Source organism: Cherax quadricarinatus, chromosome 3, assembly GCF_038502225.1.
Source record: "Cherax quadricarinatus isolate ZL_2023a chromosome 3, ASM3850222v1, whole genome shotgun sequence".
NCBI classification, from domain to species: Eukaryota; Metazoa; Arthropoda; class Malacostraca; order Decapoda; family Parastacidae; genus Cherax; species Cherax quadricarinatus.
The window spans coordinates 43361693-43376353 of NC_091294.1; the positions used below are offsets into that span (position 1 = coordinate 43361693).

Sequence of the window (14661 nt, forward strand, 5' to 3'; positions counted from 1 at the left end):
TCTCTCGTATGGCCCCAGGGGACCCTCTGGTATGGCCCCGGGGGTCCCTCTCGTATGTCCCCGGGGGGCCCTCTCATGTGGCCCCGGGGGACTATTCAAATTTAAGAATATTTTCGTCGTACCCACAAATCGAATCTGAAATTTCAGATTAAGTTTTGCTAGAAGAACTGAGCCATGTGTGGCAGTGAGAGAGAGAGAGAGAGAAGAGTGAAGAAGGTGAAGGAAGAACGGGAAGCGAAGAAGGAAGAAGTGGAAAGGATAATTATCTTGGTGTTGGAACCTGTGTAACTAAATATCTGAAAGTTGGAAGAGGAATCAGAACGGGAGGAGAAAAGGGAAACAAAAGTGAAAGGGGTGGAGGGGTTTGGATAGGGGGACTGGAAAGGATGGGAACTGTGTTGGTGATAGCCATGGATGTGAAGGAAGGAGCAGGAGAACTAGAGGATAAGTGTAGGGTGGACAAAGAAATCACAATGTTGCATTCACACATGAGCAGAAGGATAGTGGTGGTGGGGTGACTTGTGGTGGGGTGACTTGTGGTGGGGTGACTTGTGGTGGGGTGACTTGTGGTGGGGTGACTTGTGGTGGGGTGACTTGTGGTGGGGTGACTTGTGGTGGGGTGACTTGTGGTGGGGTGACTTGTGGTGGGGTGACTTGTGGTGGTGTTTTCCAGAGAAGTCAGACATGGCGTCAGCCACAACAGAACTGAGAGAAATTTCAAAAGAGCCGATACTAAGACAAGATCATGTCATTACTAGCACTGAGGTGCAGCAGCACCACCACAGCACTGAGGTGTTGCAGCACCACCACAGCACTGAGGTGTTGCAGCACCACCACAGCACTGAGGTGTTGCAGCACCACCACAGCACTGAGGTGTTGCAGCACCACCACAGCACTGAGGTGTTGCACCACCACCACAGCACTGAGGTGTTGCAGCACCACCACAGCACTGAGGTGTTGCACCACCACCACAGCACTGAGGTGTTGCACCACCACCACAGCACTGAGGTGCAGCAGCACCACCACAGCACTGAGGTGTTGCAGCACCACCACAGCACTGAGGTGTTGCACCACCACCACAGCACTGAGGTGCAGCAGCACCACCACCACAGCACTGAGGTGCAGCAGCACCACCACAGCACTGAGGTGCAGCAGCACCACCACCACAGCACTGAGGTGTCGCAGCACCACTACAGCAGCACAAGAATGGGGTGTTTCAAAGATGGGACACAACAGCAAGTGGTCACAGCTGGAAGTTGAAAACTCAGATAAATCACAGGGATGTTAGGAAGTATTTCTTCAGTCAGAGTTATCAGAAAGTGGAACAATTTGGAGAGTGATGTAGTGGAGTCAGGACCCATACATGGCTTTAAGAATAGATATGATAAAGCTCACGGAGCAGGGAGAGAGTGAACATAATATTAACCAGCGATGACTCGGGACCAGGAGCTGTGAATTGACCCCTGCATCCACAAATAAGTGAGTACAAATGGGTGAGTACAGCCTCTGACGGTCTCTTAAGACGTGAACTTATAAGACTCTCTAGTGGGTTCAACTTCTCCTCGTACACATAACAATAACAGAAACAGCCTTTATAAATCCTCTCCAGCAACGTTTACACTTTATTTTCTTCTGTAATTCCCGCTGTAGCCGGAGGAAAACAGTGCCTGCACTCTGATGGGGGAAGTACAGTGCCTGCACTCTGATGGGGGAAGTACAGTGCCTGCACTCTGATGGGGGAAGTACAGTGCCTGCACTCTGATGGGGGAAGTACAGTGCCTGCACTCTGATGGGGGAAGTACAGTGCCTGCACTCTGATGGGGGAAGTACAGTGCCTGCACTCTGATGGGGGAAGTACAGTGCCTGCACTCTGATGGGGGAAGTACAGTGCCTGCACTCTGATGGGGGAAGTACAGTGCCTGCACTCTGATGGGGGAAGTACAGTGCCTCCACTCTGATGGGGGAAGTACAGTGCCTGCACTCTGATGGGGAAGTACAGTGCCTGCACTCTGATGGGGGAAGTACAGTGCCTGCACTCTGATGGGGGAAGTACAGTGCCTGCACTCTGATGGGGGAAGTACAGTGCCTGCACTCTGATGGGGGAAGTACAGTACCTGCACTCTGATGGCGGAAGTACAGTGCCTGCACTCTGATGGAGGAAGTACAGTGCCTGCACTCTGATGGGGGAAGTACAGTGCCTGCACTCTGATGGGGGAAGTACAGTGCCTGCACTCTGATGGAGGAAGTACAGTGCCTGCACTCTAATGGGGAAGTACAGTGCCTGCACTCTGATGGGGGAAGTACAGTTCCTGCACTCTGATGGAGGAAGTACAGTGCCTGCACTCTGATGGGGGAAGTACAGTGCCTGCACTCTGATGGGGGAAGTACAGTGCCTGCACTCTGATGGGGGAAGTACAGTGCCTGCACTCTGATGAGGGAAGTACAGTGCCTGCACTCTGATGGGGGAAGTACAGTGCCTGCACTCTGATGAGGGAAGTACAGTGCCTGCACTCTGATGGGGGAAGTACAGTGCCTGCACTCTGATGGGGAAGTACAGTGCCTGCACTCTGATGAGGGAAGTACAGTGCCTGCACTCTGATGAGGGAAGTACAGTGCCTGCACTCTGATGGGGGAAGTACAGTGCCTGCACTCTGATGGGGAAGTACAGTGCCTGCACTCTGATGGGGAAGTACAGTGCCTGCACTCTGATGGGGAAGTACAGTGCCTGCACTCTGATGAGGGAAGTACAGTGCCTGCACTCTGATGAGGGAAGTACAGTGCCTGCACTCTGATGGGGGAAGTACAGTGCCTGCGCTCTGATGGGGGAAGTACAGTGCCTGCACTCTGATGGGGGAAGTACAGTGCCTGCACTCTGATGGGGGAAGTACAGTGCCTGCACTCTGATGGGGAAGTACAGTGCCTGCACTCTGATGGGGGAAGTACAGTGCCTGCACTCTGATGAGGGAAGTACAGTGCCTGCACTCTGATGAGGGAAGTACAGTGCCTGCACTCTGATGAGGGAAGTACAGTGCCTGCACTCTGATGGGGGAAGTACAGTGCCTGCACTCTGATGGGGGAAGTACAGTGCCTGCACTCTGATGAGGGAAGTACAGTGCCTGCACTCTGATGGGGGAAGTACAGTGCCTGCACTCTGATGGGGGAAGTACAGTGCCTGCACTCTGATGGGAAGGGTGTGGATGTTGCCGTTCAGAGGCCCATCAGAACTGTGACGTCAGCACGCTTCTGGCAAGACAGTAATTGACTGAAATAATGTTGACTGTGTTGTTGCTCTGGGTCACTCTGCCTCCTGGAGACGGCCAGCGTGTCGACACTATTTTCCGGCATATAAGGCGCGCTTCTTTATCCTGTAAAAAATCTTTCAGATCAGCCTGCGCCTTATATGCTCAAGGTCAGGGTTAAGGGTAGGCTTTGGGTTACATTTTAGCTCTTGAATATGATTTCTGATTTACCTTTAGCGTGCGCCTTATATGCCGAAAAAACAGGTACCTTTTTAGCTGAAATTTTTTGTTATTTTGTTATATACTGCAATACGACGCCTCGTTTCGCACAAATCCCGTATGGAGAAGAGGAGATTTATGACTACGACATTTCGCCCTTGGGTCATTCTCAAGTCGCAGTTGTGTGAGGGAAAAGCAGAGAAGACCAGAAGACAGGATGTTGGAAAGAGTGGAGTGGTGGTAGTAGTAGTAGTATCATGTGGGAGTTCGATACGTGGATTAGGTAAGAAATACTCACGTAGGCTGTTATTACGTATAATTGACGATATGTGGAGAGAGCCCTTGCCAGCCGTACCTATCTCACTCGCTCCTCTCGTAACACTGACTAGCCGCCCACAGTACCCTATGTGAGGGGGCCTTTGATACTGCTGAGGTCAGCACAATATGAATTCAGATAGTGACTCAGGCAGAGACGGTTGGTCGTTGAGTCAACGGTACCCTGGTTACTGGTAACTGGTTACTACTACTGAGAGCTCCGCGACGCTAACGTATGTCGTCCCGACATACAACTAATACAAACTAGAGATGGCAGGTATACGGCGTGGGCTGATTCTATACAATGTCAAAGTACACAACAATTAAACATTATATATACATAAGTAGAACATTGGAATGAAAGCTTACGTAACTGAAACTGTAATGCAATACAAGGTATACTATAGTACAACTTAAAACTCAACAAATGAACAACGAACTCAACGTTGAGATTACAAGTGATAAAAATAAAAAAAAATTTTGATCGATCGATCTGTATTCGTGTGATCTACGGATTCTGAGGAAGGAATATATACAAAGAAAGAGTGTTTAACAGAAAGGCAGATTCGGTGCACGCAAATCTAGACTGTTAACTCTCAGAATGCGGAGAGAACATGAACACAAAAAAAAAAAATTCTTGAATACTGATAAGTTGATACTGTAATTATTCATCTATACAGGTTATTTACATTTAACCCCAACTCTGCTAGGGTAAGATTGGCATATGCAGAATGGGTGTCATCTCTGGGAGGATCAAACTCTGTAGCATTGGCTAACTCATGCTGTATTTGAGGCAAATCTGAATTGGAAGTTACAAATGATACTTGAGGATTTCTCAATACCTGTCGTGTACGTAGGGAATAACGACATTCAGGTTGATCGTCTGACTGAGTATCAGAGAGTACAGGATCAGGAGGATTGTCAGAGTCTGTCACACCAGTCTGGGCCGGAACACCATTATCATCACATACTAACTTCATATGATCCAAATGCGATTCTTTATACTGACCAGTACCAATCTCTCTGACCTTATACTTATTACCAGTGATATGTTCAACTACTCGATAAGGACCAACAAACTTTTGATCAAGCTTTGGCATTGCAGACGTTTTGTTAAAGTTAATCAGCATAACTCTCGAACCTACTTTGATTTTGGATGGCTTTGATCGAGTGTTTGCGACTCTTGTGAATTCAGCTGTTGATTTATGAAGTGTTTCACGGATTCTTCTAAAAACACTTTGAGCTAAGCTGGTACGAGTTGCTATGAAATCATCAGGGTTGTAATTTGGTTTCGGATTAGAATATAACAACTCATAAGGCAAACGTTTATCTACACCGTACAATGCATAATGTGGAGTGTCACCTATAGAAACATTGTAAGCAGAATTTATAGCACACTGCACATCAGGTATAACTTCATCCCAAGTTTCACTGTTGGGATTGATAGTGGCTCTCAAGACATCAAGTACTTTCTTATTGGTTCGTTCCGCTAACCCATTGCTGGCAGGATGATGAGGAACAATGGTGGATTTAGAGATCTTGTACAAGGTACACAAATTTTCAAGAATTTCATTACAGAATTCACCTCCATTATCTGTTACTAGGGACTTAGGGGTGGTATGCCTGCAGATAATGCGTTCTTTAAACGCTTTAGCTACTGTCTCGGCAGTCTTATCTGCAATAGGAACTAACTCACAATATCTGGTGAAATGGTCTACCATAACACACAGATGTTTGTTGCCTTGGAGGGAACATTGGAAATTAGTTAACAAATCTAGCGCAACTCTTTCCCAAGGTTCGCTAGTAGTTGGATACACTTGGATCGGATTAGGACCATTAGCATTGCCTTTATGTTGCATGCAGACACTACATTTCTTAACATACTCAGAAATATCAGTTGCCATTCGAGGCCAAAAGTATTTCAATCTGGCTTGTTTTACTGAACGATCCATACCAGGGTGTGCAACACCTGGTACATCGTGAACTAGCTGTAAGGCTACATTCACTAGTAACTGTGGAATTACTAACTGGTATACTCTTCTGCTAGGAGTACCCAACTCGGCTGTTCGATACAGTAATTCTTGGTTCATGACAAAGTCACTGATGGGTGCTGGTGGCTTCACATTCAGAATAAGATCTTCCTGGAGCAGGAATCGAATCACACCAGACCACATGGGATCTGTTCGTTGAGCATTCTTTACATCTTCAGCACTAAATGGAGGGTCTGCAGTTACTATACTAACATGTCGCGATAAGGCATCTGCGACTACATTTGACTTGCCAGGTAAATGCTCAAAGGTGGGATTGAACTCTTGGATAGTCAAGGTCCATCTGGCTAACCTTCCAGTAGGTTGTTTGTTCTGGAATAAGGGTATCAGTGGAGCATGATCTGTCAAGACATGAACAGAGTACTGATAAATAATGTCTCGGAAGTGCTTTAAAGACCATACTATTGCTAAAGCTTCTTGCTCAGTTACTGTATAATTACGTTCAGCCTTCGTAAGGACTCGGCTAGCAAATGCAACTGCGTTGTACTTGCCATCGGTCTTCTGAGCTAGTACGGCACCTATGCCAATTGAACTAGCATCAGTTGTCAGATAGAAAGGCTTAGAAAAATCTGGAAATTTCAAAATTGGAGCAGATGTTAGCTTTTCTTTTAGAGTTTGGAATGCTCTTTCTTGACGGAAGGTCCAAACAAAAGGAGCATCTTTCTTAAGCAACTCAGTTAGAGGAGCAGCTATGGAAGAAAAATTGGCAATGAAAGATCTATAAAAACCTGCTAAGCCCACAAAGGATCTTACGGCATCAGCAGTTTTGGGAGTTGGAAAATTTAGTACTGCAGTTACTTTACTTTGGTCAGTCGTAACCCCTCTAGGAGTGACTACGTGACCAAGAAACTTAATTTCTGATCTGAAAAATTGACATTTAGACAGTTTGATCTTTAAATTGGCTTCTTCAAGCTTACCAAGTACTACATCAAGTCTTTTCAAGTGTGTATCCACGTCTTTAGACATGACGATTACGTCATCTAAGTACACCATAAGTGCATTACCTATGAGACCTCTAAAGATATTAGTCATGAGCCTTGAGAACGTGATAGGGGAAGATCGTAATCCAAATGCCATATGGAGGAAGTGATAATGACCTGTAGGAGTGGAGAATGCAGTTAGCTCTTGGCTGTCCTCGTGAAGAGGGACTTGCCAAAACCCTTGTAACAAATCTAGGGTTGAAAAGACTTTGTTATCTCCGATATTACGTAAAAGATCACCCAGTACAGGGAGTGGAAAGCGATCTGGAATGGTTTTCGCGTTTAACTTCCTAAAGTCAATTACTGGGCGCCAAGTACCATCCTTCTTAGGTACTAGTATCAAGGGTGCATTCCAAGGTGAATTGCTAGGTGCAATAACTCCATCATCAAGCATTTGATTGATCAATTCTTCTGCGACAGCAACTTGTGAATGAGGCATTCTGTACGCAGGTATGTAGATAGGTCTAGTACCAGGTTCAAGTGGAATACGATGGGACAATAAGTTCGTTATACCCATCTTCTCACCTGGTAAAGCAATGGCTTTACGACGTTTGTTCAACAGAGTCAACAAACGCTTGACTTCATCTGGGAAATCAGTGGGAGCTAAGTCTTTCTCCTCAACTGGTGGAACAGATTGATCCAGTGAAGTGGATGAGGTCTCCCCGGCAGAAATAGCACCGACCCACTGGTCAGGTGACAACTCATCCTCTACCTGAACAGGGTAAGGATAGTGAACAAGGTCAACAAGATTGGTATTTGCTCTGAGGCGAACACTGTGACCAGAAGTGTTGGCCAGGTAGAAATGGATCTTACTATCTCTTACAACATGTAAGGATGGTTCAACAAATAGACCTTTTACTTTGCAGGAATCACTGTCAACTAGGACGTTATCACCATCTGGAACACTAGGAACAACTACAGACACTCTAGTGAGAGCACTAGCCGCAACAGAAACGTCTTTCTGCAGACGGCATGTGACATCAACAAGAGATGGCATTACTAGTTGCAAGTAATTGTTTTCCGACAAGGCGTCCCCTGTGGAGAAACTACTACTCGAACTAGCAGGCATTGCAGGGATAGGTTGTGCACTCAAGGCAATCTGAGCGTCCTCGGACACTTGAGGCATCGGACTATCCTGCAAATCTGAAGGTATAGGTGGAACACTGATGGGAGTGACAGAATTACCAGTGCCTGACCGCTTGGGTACGCTACTGGAGAATGCATTAGCTTGTAAGGACTTAATCCGTACATCATACTCTGCAGCAGTATAACAGATTTCTGATCCAAGCTGGTAACCCCAGAATGGAACGATCAAGTCGTCAATTTGTGCATGCCATCGATAAGGGTCGAGTACAATGCGTAAGTCTCGCATGGAAGCAAATCCCAGTAGAAGGTCACCAGGGAAAGTAATCTGGTCGACAACAAGGAAGGAAGCAGTGAAGTCTCTACCTTGGATAGAAAAGGTTAGGGAAGTCCGACCGCGGACACGCAGGTGAGAACCAGATACTCCACTAAGGGAGGACACAGGAGTCGGTTCTATGAGAAGGACATGTCGTAACTTCTTATCCTTAAACAAACTAGACCTAATAATATTGACTTGCGCACCAGAGTCCATGAACAAATGAACGGGCGCATTATAAACAGATGCTTGCACTATAGGGCCTATGGTTGCATTGGAAGTTATGTGCAAACAAAAAGGTGGATTGTCATCAGAAAAGACTTGTTCTACTCCATCCCCAAAATCATCTATGTCAGAGACATGTGAAGCAACATCATCAGCAGGGTTGTCATTCTCGAGACTGCTTAAGGCTTCAAAGGAATTGTGAACGGGGATGGTGTACTCATTATCACCTACTGTCACCATGGGACGGTTTGACTGGGGCGCTCGAATTCCCCCGAATTGGAAGAACGAGCCTGGTTCTGGTTAGTTTGAGAATTGAAAGAATGAGCCTGGTTCTGGTTATTTTGAAAACCACGAGATCTGTTTCCTCTACGGGTTCTGCGGTTGGAACGACCACGGAAAGACCTAGAGTACTGAAGGTTATAGAGAGCATTACACTCAGATGTGCCATGTCCATGTATTCTATGATAAGTACAGTAGGGAAGATCTGAGTACTCATCATCAGTACGACGTCTCTTAGGGTAACTATCAGGACAATTAATTGCAATATGGCCACGGAAACCACAGTTGTAACAATTCCGCCGACTATGGTTACTGAATGTACTATGAATACTACGAGGTGTATAACGACTCTGTACACTGGTTCTTGGTGATCTCTGAGATCGTTGACGACCACGATTTGTCTCTGTGGCGCAAACAAGAGGTGGTGCAGACTGAGGCATATGTGTGACATTACTTTTAATACAAGGGAAAGTACCCTGGGGGCACAAGGAACGTACATGATTTAAGGCTGTAAGTGGTTCCATCGTTACAGTTGGAGGATGAGCCTCATAAGCACACACAGAAGCAGGTGGCATTAGTTCTTTAATTGCTCCAAAAGCTGCTATTTTAGCAAGTGATTCTGTAAATGGTTTAGCCTCTTCAGGGAGAAAAGATGATGATTGGACAGCATTGATAAATGATGATAAAAGTTTGTCTAATCTAACAGCAAATGCACTCAACGATTCATTACTCATGGGTGTAGCATTCACTAGTTCCCTAAGAACGACATATGGATCAGCTGTTTTTACTGGGACAAGGAAAGAACGAATCAGTTCCTCATATTGTGACCACTTAGTAAGATTCCTGAAGTCTCGCATATCAAGGAGATCAACAACGTGAACAGCAGCAGGAGATCGATAAAGAGCTTCTTTAGCAAGTCTGATAAGGCTTTCCTCTGAAGGAGGACCTTCACCTAGAGCACTAGCACGAGAACGAATGGCTGCAAACCATGCTTCAAGACTATGTACATGGCCATTGAATAAAGGTAACGCATCAAGGGAATCACGAGTATAACTATAATATCTCGGTGTCTGGGTCGGTCTGTCAGTCGGTAAGGAACTGTGAGGACTGATGACAGGACCAGCAGTAGCCTGAGAGGTCTGAGTGTCGACATTCACCAAAGTATCACTTGACGGTATGTGAGACATAATGGCAAAGTAACACGAGAACAAATAAGGCAAAAATAATGAACAATAAAATGATATAAAATTCTAGAATTGAAATAAAAGATATACAACTAATTTTGCAGAAATAATAAAAAATTAATGTCTAAGATACACTGCAAGAGGAAGGAAAACTCAATTTAAAGGACTATTGACCAAGAAAAAAAATTTACATTGAATATACAAGTAAAAATATTACTGGAGACTGAATTAAATGCAAAATGAGCTGTCTTTACTCTTGCTAATAAAGAAATTAATTAATTAAATTTTTAAATCAATGTAAAAAGTATAAAATAAAATTACTAAATTGTTAACTGGGAAATTTAAGTATTTTCTAAGAATGCATAGACAAAATTAAAATATAATTCATAAAAATATCAATAAAAGAAAATAATTCACTGCAGAACAAGTGTAACAAAATAAGGTGTAGAAATAATCACTGCAGTAATAAAGTGTCACTGGGAAAACTCAGGTTAAATGATAAAATTAAAATATGAAGAGAAAAAAAATAAACTGATTGAACACTTTAACTCTTAATTGTAAATTAGACAAAACAATTTACTCAAGCAGAGTAAAGAAAACACTTTACGTTAAAAGTACTTGAAATTGCATCAAGAGTGAATTTGTTCAAGAAATATAAAAATATGAATAAAATAAAACACAGGAACAAAACAGGTAATATAACACTTACAGTTGCGGGGCACACTTCATTATAATATATTCTTACAACAAAATCCTGCTGTGACTGATACAACAAAATCTTGCTGTGATTGATACGACAAAAATTTGCTGGCAAAAATAATGGTACACAGTCTGCGAAAAAATTAGAGGAATGAGACACTGCTGGCATACGAAAAAAAACACACATAGAAATAAATGGATAATTTAGTATACTGGGGTGAATATCACTGCATGAAATACAATGACAATTACTGGAGAATACAACGCTGAAAGAATACAATAAAAAAAATGAATCACTTCACACAGAGTGACTGACTGGTACACTACACAATAATACTTACTACAGACGAGTAGCATAAGAAAAAACACAGAATAAAAAAATATAAGATAAGTGAAAACACTGAAAAATATTATAAAAATAATGAGTCAAAGAAATACTGCATTTACACTGAAAACACAAGGTTTAGAGTACACAAGCAATTTACTATAAATGTCTCACACACGCAAATGTCTTTAAATGCAAGAAAAATGTCTCAAGAAAATTATCACTGAAGTCTGGAGTAGTAGACGGGCGGTGAGGGGTGATGACGCCTCCTACATTCACACTGTTGTCGGAAGAAATGCTCGTTCTCGGGGAAGTCTCATAATTGGGTTTTATCGTTGGCGCCAGCTACAATCTCTTGACCAATTATGTGAGCCAAAACAGTACTAGGACCCGGTACAAGGGTACAAACAACCACAGGTAGATGAGGTGTCTGGTGGTGGTGGTGGTGGTGGTGGTGGGGTGGTGTGAGTAGAGGGGGGGTGGTGGGTGTGACTCTGCTGGCGCTCACTGGCGCGGACTCCACTCTCTACCCACGAAGGTGGCTTAATAACCCACTCTATGCCACAGGAATGGTGAAAACCACTCTTAGCATCCAACAGGGAGCACAAAGCGATATAGACAATACTTCAGAGGAACTTGGCTTACTTCTTACTGCGTGGCTTACTTCTCTCTCTCAGCTGGGTTAGAAGCTGGGTTTGCTGACTGGCTTACCCCACGAGAATGGCTGACTGGAAGACGTGTAACGATGCACAAACCACGGAGGAGCAGTTGGATGACAGGAGACAGGCTGGATGATAGGCTGACTGGCGTTCACTTCCACAGTCTGGCTTACTGACTGGCTTAATTGCAAAATCCGTGTCAACCCCTCGGAGATTGAAGCAATTAGCACACGAACTAAGCCAGGAAGCTTGAAACGGCTGCAACAGGCTTGCAGGCTGAAGGTTGTGAGTGAGGGTATAAGCGGCTGGCTGGAGGTTGTGAGGGGAGTAGGCGGCTGGCTGGAGATTCACCTTTGACCCTGCCGCTACTCTCACAACAGCCTTCTAACTTCTTGAATTACCCTTAAAAACGTAAATCCACGCTCCACACCGGTGCCACCATTTATCATGTGGGAGTTCGATACGTGGATTAGGTAAGAAATACTCACGTAGGCTGTTATTACGTATAATTGACGATATGTGGAGAGAGCCCTTGCCAGCCGTACCTATCTCACTCGCTCCTCTCGTAACACTGACTAGCCGCCCACAGTACCCTATGTGAGGGGGCCTTTGATACTGCTGAGGTCAGCACAATATGAATTCAGATAGTGACTCAGGCAGAGACGGTTGGTCGTTGAGTCAACGGTACCCTGGTTACTGGTAACTGGTTACTACTACTGAGAGTAGTAGTATAAGTGGGAATAGCAGTAGTAGCGATAGTAGCAGCGGTAATACTAGTGGTACTGAAGTAGTTGCAGCACTAATAGTACCAGGGAATAGTAGTAGCGCTAGTACTGTTACTACTAGTGCATTCCTCGAACAAGAGCACATGATAAGAGAGATAATGTGGAGTGGAGTTGACCCCGTGGCTGAGGTGCGGTGATTCCTACCCCGTGGCTGAGGTGCGGTGATTTCTACCCCGTGGCAGGGGTGCGGCGATTCCTACCCCGTGGCTGAGGTGCAGCGATTCCTGTCCCGTGGCTGAGGTGCGGTGATTCTTACCCCGTGGCTGAGGTGCGGTGATTCCTACCCCGTGGCTGAGGTGCGGTGATTTCTACCCCGTGGCAGGGGTGCGGCGATTCCTACCCCGTGGCTGAGGTGCAGCAATTCCTGTCCCGTGGCTGAGGTGCGGTGATTCCTACCCCGTGGCTGAGGTGCGGTGATTCCTACCCCGTGGCTGAGGTGCGGTTATTCCTACCCCGTGGCTGAGATGCAGTGATTAATACCCCGCGGCTGAGGTGCAGTGATTCCTACCCCGTGGCCGAGGTGCAGTGATTTCTACCCCGTGGCCGAGGTGCAGTGATTTCTACCCCGTGACTGAGGTGCGGCGATTCCTACCCCGTGGCTGAGGTGCAGCGATTCCTGTCCCGTGGCTGAGGTGCAGTGATTAATACCCCGTGGCTGAGGTGCAGTGATTCCTACCCCGTGGCTGAGGTGCAGTGATTCCTACCCCGTGGCTGAGGTGCAGTGATTCCTACCCCGTGGCTGAGGTGCAGTGATTTCTACCCCGTGACTGAAGTGCAGTGATTAATACCCCGTGACTGAGGTGCAGTGATTCCTACCCCATGGCTGAAGGGTACTGCAGTTTGAAGACGAAGCAGATGGATGGGGAGGGGCTGGCTCATCATACAACATGACGACAGGGAGATAAAATGACGGTATGTGGGCCCCAGGGAGGAGCGAGAGATGAGAGAGGAAGGACGGGAAGGATGAGGATTGAAAGGTAGTGAGTTCTGGGGGGAAGATGTTGGGAAATGTTCTCTCAGGGCAGACGAGGACTTGATTATTAAGTCAGGTTAGGTTAGGCGAGGTATGCAGTAGGTAGGTAGGTAGGTAGGTAGGTAGGTAGGTATCTGAAGGGTGAGAGATTATTGAAGGGACTATTGAAAGGGGATGTTAGACTATAAGATACTGCCGCCAAGGTTGCTAGCAACAAATAAACTAGCAACTACCATCCTGTGGATGGTAGTGGCTAGTTTATTGTGTACCTCATATCCATCCTGTCGATAGTAGTGGCTAGTTTATTGTGTACCTCATATCCATCCTGTCGATAGTAGTGGCTAGTTTATTGTGTACCTCATATCCATCCTGTCGATAGTAGTGGCTAGTTTATTGTGTACCTCATATCCATCCTGTGGATGGTAGTGGCTAGTTTATTATGTACCTCAAATCCATCCTATGGATGGTAGTGCAAGACCATATAAATACACAAAAGGCCTAGGAACTAGGCTTAGGAACTAGGCCTAGGAACTAGGCCTCAGAACTATAACTTGAATTTATGAACCATATTGTAGTAATTAGAGAGGGAGGTGAGGTAATGTCTACGAAGAGAGGGTGTGAAGGGGGGAAAGGGAGAAAAGGAAAGTAAGATAATTGTGTGGAAAAGGCGATAAGGTGAAGAATGGGGAAGAAGAGATGTGTGTGTGTGGAATGGTGGAGCTGGGAGGGAAAGGAATGGTGGGATGAGACGTCCTGTATTGATGTCCAGACTCTCTCTCTCTCTCTCTCTCTCTCTCTCTCTCTCTCTCTCTCTCTCTCTCTCTCTCTCTCTCTCTCTCTCTCTCTCTCTCTCTCTCTCTCTCTCTCTCTCTCTCTCTCTCTCTCTCTCTCCCTCCCTCTCTCTCTCTCTTTCCCCTTCCATCACATTACATTTTCCTCTGGTCTGTTATCCATCAACCTCCAGTCACCCTCCTTTCTCCCCCTCCCCCCTTCCACCCCTCACTCCCCTCTCCCACCTCTCACTACCCTCTCACACCCCTCACTCCCACCCCTCACTCCCCTCTCCCACCCCTCACTCCCCCTCGCTCTCATTCTTCTCTCTTTCCTTTCTCTCTCTCTCTCTCTCTCGTGATTCCTTTCCCCTCCTCTCCCTCCTCCTGCTCCTCCTCTGAAAGATACCGAGTCAGTGAAGGTTCTGTACAGGTCACCAGTTTTCTCACGATAGGATAGGAACGCTGCTCTCTACTACAGCTGCAGTCTTTAAGGCAGGAGAAATGACACAAGTGAAAACATACAGAGAACTTTCACTGCTCGTATTAATTCCGTCGAACA

At 45.7% G+C, this 14661-nt stretch overlaps 1 protein-coding gene across 1 annotated transcript in view; it reads left to right on the forward strand.

Annotated features, from left to right (window-relative positions):
• LOC128692835 (disintegrin and metalloproteinase domain-containing protein unc-71) overlaps nucleotides 1-14661 on the forward strand; it is a 740447-nt gene that overhangs the window by 96609 nt on the left and 629177 nt on the right. The window lies entirely within an intron of this gene.